The following is a 13,133-nucleotide window of genomic DNA, read 5'->3' on the forward strand; positions in this document are numbered from 1 at the left end:
GGCTCTGCTGGCCTGGCCAGGGGACACACTCAGCTAGATTGTGGGGTGGAGGGGGTTACTGCTCAGCTAAAAGCAGTACGACCTTGATGGAAAATAATAGGAAGAGCAGGCTAGGAGATTGTGGTAGGTTGCATCTTTCCTCCTTGCTCTCAAAACATACCTGCCCAGCAACAGACCTCTGCAGTTCACCCTAATTGGGTACCCTTATGTTGGCCCTGGGGCTATGGATACATACATCCTTCTGCAGTCGCAGTCCCCATCCACTCTGACATGTGTGCTCAGCAACAGTGAGGGAGACCGAACCTCCTTCCTGCATAAGGGTCTGTGTTTGTACAAGATCTTCAGATCATTTCTCTGTACATTAAAGCTTAAGAAGTACTGCAATAAACACTTAAACTCATACCCATGAACCTTATTTTAAGCCACAGAATATTGTCATGTGGACTCTCTAGCCTGCCTTATCAGGGGCCCACATATATCTGGGCTTTGGCACACTTGCCTGTAATGTCCTTCCTGCCCTCCCACCAGCCCCACTGCCTGGCTAACTCGTGCTTCAGCTGTCAGCTTAGAGGAGTGACCTCGACACTAACTACACTTCAAAATCACATTAATATCACCCAGGGCTTTAAAAAAATACTGCTTCACAGGCTATATTCCAGACCAATAGAATCAGTTGCTCTAAGAGCAGGGAGACTGCATCAGTCTGGTATAAAAATGCTCCAAGTGATTCCCACATGCAGGCCAGGTATGATCATCTGGTACACAAACTTTAGTGTATATCTGAACCACCCAGAGATATACTAAAACATAGATTTTTGTGCCTCACTCAGAGAATTTCAGGCTTAATAGATCTGTTTAAAAAGCCTGAGAATTTCCATTCTTAACTATCTTAACTATTAACTGATGCTGCTTAGAAGTCATCTTCCTCCAGGAAGCCTCCTCTGATCTACTTCTCCCTTTCCACCCCCATACTGAGTCAGTTGCCCCTTTCATGTTCTCTCACAGCAACCTACTATACTAGAAATTGCCTGATTATTTGTCTGTTCTCCACCAGGCTGTGAGTTCTATGGGAACAAGGACATTGCCTATCTCATTCATTGATGTATCCCTAACACAGTTCATTTCATACATAAATTTCAATAAATATATCTTAATGAATAAATGTACATATGAAAGGTTTCTCTCTTTCTCTCTTTCATCTTGTGTGTGTATGTGATTATCCAAATGTTTTTTTTGTTTTTTGTTTTTTGTTTTATTCAGGAGGACCCAATAAAAAGAAATCAGTTGAGTCTACAGATCTGATTAAGAGAGAATGATGGGAATGTTAAGCTCTGATTTACATTCAGGCGATGAGCTGTATGGAAGCTGCAGATTCTATCAGCTTTCTTTGCTGACTTAAGTAATTTAAAACCATCCAGGTAAAGCAAGTGTCTTGTCAGCCTTTAAAGCTGTGAAGTTAATCACAATTCAAGTAACATTCCTGAGAAAAATTCCTGAGAATGCTTTGCCTCTGACTCCATTGGGGAATTTAGTGACAATCACTCATTCCTCTGAATTTTTATTTTAACCACTTTGGGTAGGTATTATATAGCCTTGAGTTTTCTTGACTTTTTCTTCTTATGGACTCAAATGTATAACACCTATCTCCCTGAGTTTTTCTCCACCAACAATGTTTCTGCAAAACAAGTTTATCAAGATTTACCTCCTCCAGAAGCCTTCTTGAACTAATCACTTATATTAGTTTCCTGAGGCTGATGAAACAAATTACCACAAATTCAGTGGTGACTCAGATAGTAAAGAGTCTGTCTGCAATGCAGGATACTTGGGTTTGATCTCTGGGTTGGGAAGATCCCCTGGAGAAGGGTATGGCAACCCACTCCAATATTCTTGCCTGGAGAATTCCCATGGACAGAGGAGCCTGGCAGGCTACAGTCCATGGGGTCACAAAGAGTCAGTCATGACTGAGCACAAAGCACAAAGCTACACGAATTTATTATCTTACAGTTCTGTGGGCCATTAGTTTGACACAGGTCTCATCAGGTCAAATTCAAGAATTCAAGGTGTCAACAGAGTTCATTCCTTTCTGGAGTCTCTAGAATATCCTCGATTTTTTCTCCTTCTCCAGTTTCTAGCAGCAGCTCACATTCATTGATTCATGGTTGCCTTCCTCTATGTACAAAGACAATAATGTTGCCTCTCCTTGGTTATCTTTCCATGGCACATATGCCTCTGTCTCTCTCCTTCTATCTCTCTCTACCACTTTTTAAAGAACCCTTATTACACTGGATCTACCTAGATAATCCAGGATAATTTCCCCATGTTAAGGTCAGTTGATTAGCTACCTTAAACCCCCCTTTGCCATGTAAAAACATATTAACAGGTTCTGAGGATTAGTATGTAGTCATCTTTTGTTGTTGAGTCACTAAGTCATGTCTGACTCTTTTGTGAACCCATGGACTGTAGCCTGCCAGACCCCTCCATCCATAAGATTCTCCAGACAAGAATACTGGACTGGATTCCCATGCCCTCCTCCAGGAGATCTTCCTGATCCAGGGATTGAACCTGTGTCTCCTGCATTGGCAAGCAGATTCTTTGCCACTGAGCCACCAGGGAAGCTCCATGGTCATCTTTGGGAAGCCATTATTCTACATACTATACAACCTATTCCCCAAATTACTTGGAAGTTATTAGTCTTTGATCCTCAGTTTCTTATCATTCCATAGCATCTAGAAATCTAGTGCCTTTAACTCTATATTAGAAATCATTGACCCTGGCTACACAATGGTACCATCTGAGGGACTTTGAAAAAATATTGATGTTTCAGCCCATCTCTAGAAATTCTAATCTGAGTGGTCTTGAGAGGAATCCAGGCACATCAGGTAATCCTCTGTATATTCAAAGTTGGGGACCAGTGAAAGTGAAAGTTGCTCAGTTGTGTCCAACTCTTTGCAATCCCATGGACTGTACAGAATACTGGAGTAGGTAGCCTTTCCCTTCTCCAGGGGATCTTCCCAACCCAGGGATCAAATCCAGGTCTCCCACACTGTAGGCAGATTCTTTACTAGCTGAGCCACAATGGAAGCCCAAGAGTACTTCAGTGGGGACCACTGCTGTTAGATAAATTTGCATTCCCCCAGTCACCCAAGTACAAAATGAGGTGCTCAGTTTGATTTACAACTTTCTCCTACCCCTCGCGGCCAATTAATTCCCAAGTCCAGTGTCTTCAACCTTTGAAAAAGCCTCCTCCAACTTTCTTTCTATTCCAAGTGCCATTATTGTAACTCAAGTATCAGATCTGAGCCTAAAGGCCCTTCTCTCCAGAGGCCTCTCTGCACTTGTCTGTAGAACACTCCCATTTCCTATACTCTTTTCACTCTCAGGTTACTTGATTCCTGCTCAGGTTTCTGAGCACTCTTCATTTGAAATTATTTGAGTAGATTAGTAGAATGGTTGTTATGGACTGCATGCCTTCCACATATTGAAGCTTTAACCCCCAAAGTGAAGGCATTAAGATGTGGGGCCTTGGGGAGTTAACTAGGTTTAGATGAGGTCATGACAGTAGAGCCTTCTTGACAGGATTAGTAGCCTTATAAAAAGAGGAAGAGACCAGAGTGCTCACTCTCTCCCTCTCTCTCTCTCTCTCCACCATGTGAGAATATAGTAAGAAGTGACCACCTGCAAGCCAAGAAGAGGGCTCCCACCAGGAACCAAATGGAACAGCATCTTGATACTGGAGTCCCCAGCCTCCAGTACTATGAAAAATAACCATGTGATGTTTAAATTGCCCAGTTGATGGTATTCTGTATAGAAGCACAAGCAGACTAATACAGCAGTAGTGCTGGGAAAAGGAAGGCTTTAAGGATCATCTAATGCCATACCCTTATTTTACTGAATAGGTAGCCAAGTCCTAGAGTAGTTCAATATCCTCTTGGGCTAAGAGAGCTACATAGAAGCAGAGCCAGGATTGAAGCTCAGTTCTCCATTGTTCATTCCTTCAGCATTTATGGATCATTAACTATGCTCAGGTAGATATTATGCCCAAACTGAAATGTATAAGGCAAGATCCCTGCCCTCAAAGAGCTTACAGTCTAGTCACTGTCATACAAAGAGATGCAGTGATTGAGAAAAGCATAGGGTATTGTACTAGTTGAGATGCTATATGGCCTAGTGACTACAGTCTGGATTCTCATCCTTGCTGTGGTAGACTGAACATGCAAATTCTTTGACATTCCTCCCAATAAGAATTTGGGTCTATGTTCCCTTTCTCTGAGTCTTGGACAGCTCCATGACTTTCTCAGCAATAAAATACAGCAGAAGAATCATCATGACCGTTTCTATGATGTGGCTTTAAGAGACTGACAGCTTCCATTTTCTGTCTTCTGGACTACACACTCTTGGAACCTAGCCACATAGCAGCCACATGGAGAAGGACTAAGGACCCTGACTAACAGCACAGTCATGTGGCCAGCCATCCTGGAAATAAGATTTTCTAGCCCCAGTCAAACCACCCAGCCAATGCCACGTGCAACAGAGTTAAGCTCTCTCTGTTAAGCCCTGCCCAAATTCTTGACCCACAATAGAACAATTGTTATGATAAGCCATCAAATTCCTGGGCAATGTGTCATACAGCAATAGATAACCAGAACATCTGACCTGTAACATCATACGTAACTTTGGGCAAATTATCTTTTCAAGCTTCAGTGTCTTCATCCATAAAATAGATTTAAAAAGTAGAGTTATTGTGAAAGTTAAACACAATAATACAGGCAAAGTGCCCTATTCCTGGCCTGGGGCGGCCACTGGTTTTTACAAAGGGCCTAACAAAAAAAAGAAAAACTTAATCCACTAGCTTGAAGCAGAGACAAGACCTCTATGAAGAGAACTCAAAAGAGGGGTCAACAGCGGATGGATCAGCAGTCACTAAAAATGTGAAATTATTATATAAGCATAATGTATTTATTATGTATATTTATTATATATCTTATAATATAATTTGTATTACAATTTGTGTATATTCTACATCAAGCACCACCTTCTAAAGGTTACACTCTTTTGGAAACCTGGTCTTCATGCAGTGAGCTGTCTGTTTCAGAGACAGACACTGCAGATGCTCCGGATACAGGGATGCTTCTCTGCAGTAACGCATTCACCTGCACTGCTCACTGATGCAATGGGAGGTCCTTACAGCAGAGTGTGTACGTTTTAATATTCCCAAATTACCACTCCCCACCCCCCAGAGCTCTGGGTCTTCCCTTGACAGCCTCTCACCACAGTTTTGCATCCACCTCAAGGGGCTCTGATTGCATTCAGTGCCACGGTGAGGGCATCTGAAGTCCTCCATGTCAGAGCCAGTTCTATGTGCTGGATGTGTGCTTTTGGTCAAAGTCATTGACCCCTCTGATCATCTGTGAAATGGGGAAAATAATACCTGCCCTTAGTACTTTACAGGACTGTTGTACAATGTCAAATGCTAACATCCCTGGTTATATTGGAAAATGCTAACAATGGAAGGGAGAATAACAAGGCAATCTTTTTGTTTGGTTAAAAAAAGATGGTACTGATGAACCTATTAGCAGGGCAGCAATGGAGTGGAAAGTGAAGTGAGAGTGTTAGTCACTCAGTCGAGTCCAACTCTTCTGTGATCCATGGACTATACAGCCCACCAGGTTTCTCTGTCCATGGTTTTCCCAGGCAAGAATACTGGAGTGGGTAGCCATTTCCTTCTCCAGGAGATCTTCCCAACCCAGGAATCAAACCCAGGTCTCCTGCATTGCAGGCATCTGAGCCACCAGGGAAGCCCAACATGGAAACATATACACTACCATACGTAAAATAGATAGCCAGTGGGAATTTGCTATATGACTCAGGGAGCTCAAACCAGTTCTCTGTGACAGCCTAGAGGGGTGGGAGGTGAGAAGGAGGGGACAATAGGTATGTATACCTATGGCTGATTCATGTGGATGTATAGCAGAAACCAACACAATATTGAAAAACAATGATCATTCAATTAAAAATAAGTAAATTAAAAACAAAACAAAACAAAAAAACTACATAGCAAACGCCATCCTTTAAAGATGGGATGTGGTTGGAATGGCAGCTGCTGACTCACTATTTGGGCACATTTCCAGGACAGCTTCCCTACTGACCAACCACACTTCCGATAAGTGTGGTCTCAGAGCGGATGTGTTATGCTTGCAGTTTTTAAATTATTCCATGTTACAAAAGATGCTCAAGAAAGTGTGCCTCCCATTTTTACAAGACTTAAAAGCTTTTTGAGCCTGTTTCAAGGACGAGAGGCTGAACAAGAACCAATGTGCATTAACTGGTTAATTAATGTGTTAATTATTACCTCTCCTTTAGCTTTTAAACTACTGTAAAATGCCTGCTTTGCACTCTCTAGGCTGTCAAATATTACCCATTTGGGCAACTAATATCAAAGGAATTGACCTTTTTCTTTCTGTTTTAGCAAAGATATCCAAAAATTTAAAGGTAGGCTTTGCAAGACTTTTTAAAAAGAAATCCATCTATTCATAATCCTCTCTAAGCTTCTGTGAAGGAAGAAGAGCAGTTACTGGAAATGTCAGCAGCTGGAGTGGTGAGTGGCAGGATCCAGGTCTCTTGGGAGAACGTCCTGAGAGTCAAATGTCCGGACTTCGAATAGGGCACATACAGCTTGCGTCATTTCTGGGAACCGCAGACATCTTGTAGAACAATGAATTTAATTTAAAAGGACAGCAGAGGAGAGGGAAAGTACTCTGGCTCTGTGAGTCATCAGGATAATGAGGCAGTGGCCGAGCTTTTGGATCTGTAGGCTGCTGCAAGACGTGGGGTGATGGTCCTCCTGTCACCACTTCTTCCCAACCTACACTATTCAGGGCAGGTGGTTCAAGTTTTACTCACTCTCCTCCTGCACATAGATATCTTAGTTTCCTTCAAAACAATCCTTTATGTTTCAGAAGTTACAATATAAATTTTAACTTATGCATGATGGATCATGCCTTTCCACTGGGAAAGCATTTGGCAAGGGGGATGAGTAATAATCATTTCCAAGTCTTGAGCGTCTACCTACATGATCTCTCATCCTTGCAACATCCTACAAGGTCCAGATAAACAGAGACTACAACTGACTCTATTTTAGAGATAGCAAAACTGAGGCCCACATTGTTTATCAACATGTCCAACAAAATCCCGACACTGAATTAAAATCTCCAAACCTTACTGTACACCATAGAGAATAAAAAAACAGACTTTAAAAATTCCAAGCCCTTTTTATTAAAAGGCCAATGTTTACAAGCATGAAATATCACTTTAATCTTATACTAATATTACTAGCATTTTACTTTTCATTAAACAAATGTATCCCAATGTTCATTGCAGCACTGTTTACAATAGCCAAGACAAACTAAATGTCTATCAACAGATGAATGGATATAGATGTAATATTCCACTGATGTATACACATATCGTGGAATATTACTCAGCCATTAAGAAGAAGGAAATAATGACATTTGCAGCAACATGGAGGATGGACATGTGGATGGACATGGAGATTATCATACTAAGTGAATAAGTCAGAGAAAGATGAATATCATATGATATTGCTTATATGTACAATCTTAAAAAATGATATGAATGAACTTACTTATAAAATATTAACAAATGCACAGGCTTACAGAGTGAACTTATGGTTATGAGGGGAGGGACGTGGGCAGGTGGGGAGACTAGGGGGAGGGATAAAGTATAAAGTAGGAACTATTATTATACTCATTCTAAAGATGTGCCAACTGTGGTACAAAAATGTAATTTGGTTAAAGTCATCCAATTCGGACATGGCCAAACCAGGACTCCAATTCAAATGACAACGTCCAGAAATGTACACCTGAAAATACTAACATGGAGCCTGGACAAGAAATAAGTACTCATCTGCTATTATTTCAATTGCTCTTCCACTACACTTAAGAATGAGATTAGTCACACTCTATGCAGATGCTAAGTCGCTTCAGTCATGTCCGATTCTGTGCGACCCCACAGACAGCAGCCCACCAGGCTCCCCCGTCCTTGGGATTCTCCAGGCAAGAACACTGGAGTGGGTTGCCATTTCCTTCTCCAATGCATGAAAGTGAAAAGTGAAAGTGAAATCACTCAGTCATGTCCAACTCTTAGCCACCCCATGGACTGCAGCCCACCAGGCTCCTCCGTCCATGGGATTTTCCAGGCAAGAGTACTGGAGTGGGGTGCCATCGCCTTCTCGAAGTCACATTCTCACCCACCCAATACACTTGACCACACAGCTCTCACACCTGCTCTTCGCAGATACACTAGCAAATTCACCAGAAGGAAAGAGGTAAATGTTGCAAAAGCCTGGGAATCATAAATTATTAAAAATTCCTACCACGGATTATGACTCAGCTAAACAGTCATTTTTTTTCACCCAGCCCCCTTCAATTAAATGGAAAACACAATGTACTGATGGTCAAAGGCTTGAGGTTTAGTCCTTTGGATAGTGATTTTAGCATCTCCAGGTCATTGTTTCTTAGGAAAATTGAAAGATTTGAGTGGATGTCTCCAACTTTAAAATTCTAGTTATAAAACTAAATCAAAGAATCACTATAGATCCATTAGGAACATGAAAAAACATGAGGAAAACCTAAGTGTCACTCTCAATAAAAAGTCTTTGAATATTTTTGTAGCTTCATTTATTTGTATAAAACTCAGATGAATTATGTTAATATTGCATTAAAAGGTTTACCTGCAAAAAAAAATTAATAATAATAATGTGCTTTAAAGAGTATCAATTTATAGCTCAATAATGAAGAAATGTAAACCAAAAGGTTTGGAAAAAGAAAAATTAAGTATCAGGATTGATTAAAGTTATCTGGTTTCTTAGACTTCGAAGGCAGATATCAGCAGAATTATCTATTCATGACACAAAGCCTGAAAAAGACTCAAATTTCAGGTTAAAGGATGCTGCTAAATTGTTGTTTAACAAAGACTATTGATTGTTCTCATACAGTGGTGATATGTCACTCAGAAAAAAGAAATTCAGTGTTCAATGTGTTTCTAGCAATAATGTATAGAAAGTAGAAAAACAAAAATTGGTATTTTAAGAAGTCCTACAAACTGTCAGTTTAAATGAGGGCAAAAAGTTATTCACTCTGCAATTCCCTACTCTAAATTTCTGCATCACAAGACTACTGGAGTTCCAAAAGGAAAGGAAGAATAAAATTCAATCCCATTAACATGGAGCCCTAGTGCCCAGCTGCAGCATCAACTTCTTGGCTATATTTTCTTCAGCCTGAGCACTGCAGCAAAGGACTTGCTTCCCAACAGACGCTCTCAAGGTCTCCTTCACCCATTCCCTAGGTTATACCACGGGCAATTAAGTACCCTTGGGAATTGCTGCCATCTAAGTGCTCTGTCTCCTCTCAAGGATTCAGGGGAATATTCCACTACACTTAGCTCAGAAATTGCAGTCAGGAACAGACACTACCTTTTCTGGATTCTAGATTCCTTCTCCCATGCCCCCACCCACCAAGACTTTATTTTCTGTGAATGAAAGGGAAAAAAAGCTCTAAAAATTTTTTTAGAATGTGGAGTCAGCAGCTGGGGCAAGCCTGCTCTATTAATGAGTCTGAAATAGAATAAGAACTTAATTTGGTCATTTGCTTATTTAAACAATAAAATGATATAGGTCCATTTTCCTTCAATAGTGTAGTTAGTTGAAAAAATTTGTGTACAAACCACAAGAGGGAAGTCGTTGTTTTCCGGGAAATGTCAGGGAAATCACCAAAACCAGTCCCAATTGGTAGCTTTGGGGGATGGCAAATGTTTTATGCTAGATGCTATGTCATCCTCCAAACACCAACTTGAAGGTAATTAGTCTCCACGTCACCTGCCTCCTGTGGGGCTATAAGGTGCCAGAGGGCTAGGCTTTGGTCTTATTACTCTCTGTATCTGCCACTGCATCCAACATAGTGCCCATTTATATAGGTCTTTAAATAATTATAATAATAATTATTGATCAGTTTGAAGAGAGAATCATTAACCAGGTAGAAATAGGGGAAAATGGAAGTACTTTTGAAATATTTTATTAGGTTCTGGAAAGGCATTGAAACAGTAGTTTTCAATTGTACTCTAAGACAATATCTTCCAGAACTCTGACTCAGATTAGCATAGATCTGAAAATATGATGGATGGAGAAACACAGAATCACTGAAAACAGAATTACTACTGGGCCACTGAAGTAAAGAAAGCAGAAGACACAAAGATACTTCTAAATAATCTCAAATATACATCTGTTAATTGCCCTTTCAATTCCTCAAATATTTGCATATGCAAATATGCCCATTCAACACTGAATAATTAAAATTGAGGCAGATAGTTGAACTCTACACACAGCAGAAGCAGCCTGGAGAAAGAAAACTGACTGGAGGAGGAGGAGGATGCAGAAAACCTGGATTTCTTCCCTTTGTGATAAGGAAGCCTAGTGAAGACCCAGAGCCCCCGCAGCTCTGGAAAGGGACACTCCCAAATAAGGACAAGACTCTGACAAGGAGGGAAAAGAACCAAGGATTTGTTTGGTTTTCACACATAAGTCCATGGTAAATCTCTGTATAGAGGGACAGTGTTTATCAAGCTCCTATTATGTTCCAGGCACTATCTTAGGCACTGGAGATACATGTACGCATGTTATCTCTTAGAGACTTCAGTTGTAGGAAGACAGACAATAAGTGATTATATAATCAATTCAAAATATCAGAGGGTAGTGGATAGCAGGAAGGAAAAGTAGAATGATATGATTGGGGGAGGGCCAGGTCAACTCAACATGAAGTGGCCAAGGAGTTTCTACAGAGATCTGAATGATAAGAAGCTGCCATGTAAAGATGGAGGGAAGGCACTCTAGGCAGAGGGAACCTGAGGGAAAATGTGTTAGCAGATGTCAGGCCAGCATGGCTCCAACATCAGCATCAATAGAGAAGCAAGAGATGACTTACAGAGGCAAAACCATTTCATTAGGGCACTGGAGGTCATTGTAGGAGGTTAGAGTTTGATTCCAGATAAAATAACAGGTGGATAACCATCAGAGGAGTGACATGGCCTCATGGCCGCTCCAAATGCTATGTGGATAGCAATCCTGCTATATAGGGAGGAAGAGTTACAGACGTCTTAGTGATTGAGCCTGTCATCTACACAGAAGATGGTGATGGCTTATATCAAGTAATGTAGCAGTGGGGAAGGAGAAAAGGAGATCAAAACAACAATAACAATAGCAGTAATAATATATTTTGAAGGTGAAGCCAAGATGAAAGTAGAATAAATCCAAAACCTATTAATTGACTAAATACTTCTAATGCTTTACTATGACATTAGTACTGCTCTAATACATTGTACTAATAGAGCATTTTCCAATCTTGTGAAATGTACCAACAGTGAGAGTAATTACAACTAATTTCACAAAAAAGAATCTACAGAAAGAGAAGAAAAAGACCAAATAAAAATGATTTAATGTAGCAGACATTGGAAATATCTTGATGGGCTAGTATTTGAACATTCTTCCTTTATTTTGGGAACTTGTCCAAAAACAAATTATTGGTCGGAAGCAGACCCCTGGCCTGTAGTTGCCATTGCAAAACAATCCTAGTGGTGGCATGGATTTATCAGTTAATTAATATAACATGCACAGAGCTTTCATTCATTGGATCTGATTCCACACTGACCAGGCAGCCTTTGACTATGATTTGTCTCTTCACAAAGGTCTGTCTATAGAGTAAAGAGAAAGATGGCATATTCTTGATTGCCGAAGACCAGCTAACATTGTGATTTATTGTTTAGTCACTAAGTCGTATCCAACTCTTTGTGACCCCATGGACTACAGCACCCAGCTTCCCTGTCCTTCAATATCTCATGGAGTTTGCTCAAACTCATGTCCATTGAGTTGATGATACCATCCATCCATCTTGTCCTCTGTTACCCCCTTCTCCTCCTGCCCTTAATCTTTCCCAGCATCAGGGTCTTTTCCAATGAGTCGATTCTTCGCATCAGGTGGCCAAAGTATTGGAACTTCGGCTTTAGCATCAGTCCTTACAAAAAACATTCAGGGTTGATTTCTTTTAGGATTGACTGGCTTGATTTCCTTGTTGTCCAAGGCATTGTCAAGAGTCTTCTTCAGCACCACAATTCAAAAGCATCAATTCTTCAGTGCTCAGCCTTCCTTATGGTCCAACTCTCAGATCCATACATGACTACTGGAAAAGACATAGCTTTGACTAAGCTGACCTTTATCAGCAAAGTGGTTTCTGCTTTTTAAGATGCTGTCTAGGTTTGTAATAGCTTTTCTTCCAAGGAGGAAACATCATTTAATTTCATGGCTTCAGTAACTGTCCACAATGATTTGGGAAGCCAAGAAAATAAAATCTGCCACTGTTTCCATTTTTTTCCCCATCTATTTGCCATAAAGTGATGGGACCGGATGCCATGATCTTCATTTTTTGAATGTTGAGTTTTAAGCCAGCTTTTTCACTCTCTTCTTTCATCCTCATCAAGACACTCTTTAGTTCCTCTTCACTTTTTGGTCATTAGAGTGGTATCATTTGCATATCTGAGGTTGTTGATATTTTTCCCAGCAATCTTGATTCCAACTTGTGATTCATCCAGCCCAGCATTTCACATCATGTGCTCTGAATATCAGTTCAGTCACTCAGTTGTGTCTGACTCTTTGCGATCCCATGAACCACAGCACACCAGGCCTCCCTGTCCATCACCAACTCCCAGAGTCCACCCAAACCCATGTCCATTGAGTCAGTGATGCCATCCAACCATCTTATCCTCTGTCGTCCCCTTCACCTCCTGCCCTCAATCTTCCCCAGCATCAGGGTCTTTTCAAATGAGTCAGCTCTTCGAATCAGGTGGCCAAAGTATTGGAGTTTTAGCTTCAACGTCAGTCCTTCCAATGAACACCCAGGACTGATCTCCTTTTGGATGGACTGGTTGGATCTCCTTTCAATTAATGAAATATACAGCCTTGACACACTCCTTTCCTAATTTTGAACCAGTCCATTGTTCCATGTCCAGTTCTAACTGTTGCTCCTTGACCTGCATACAGATTTCTCAAGAGACAGGTAAGGTGGTCTGGT

This window comes from Bison bison, unplaced genomic scaffold, assembly GCF_000754665.1.
Source record: "Bison bison bison isolate TAMUID 2011002044 unplaced genomic scaffold, Bison_UMD1.0 scf7180017864212, whole genome shotgun sequence".
Lineage (NCBI taxonomy): Eukaryota > Metazoa > Chordata > Mammalia > Artiodactyla > Bovidae > Bison > Bison bison.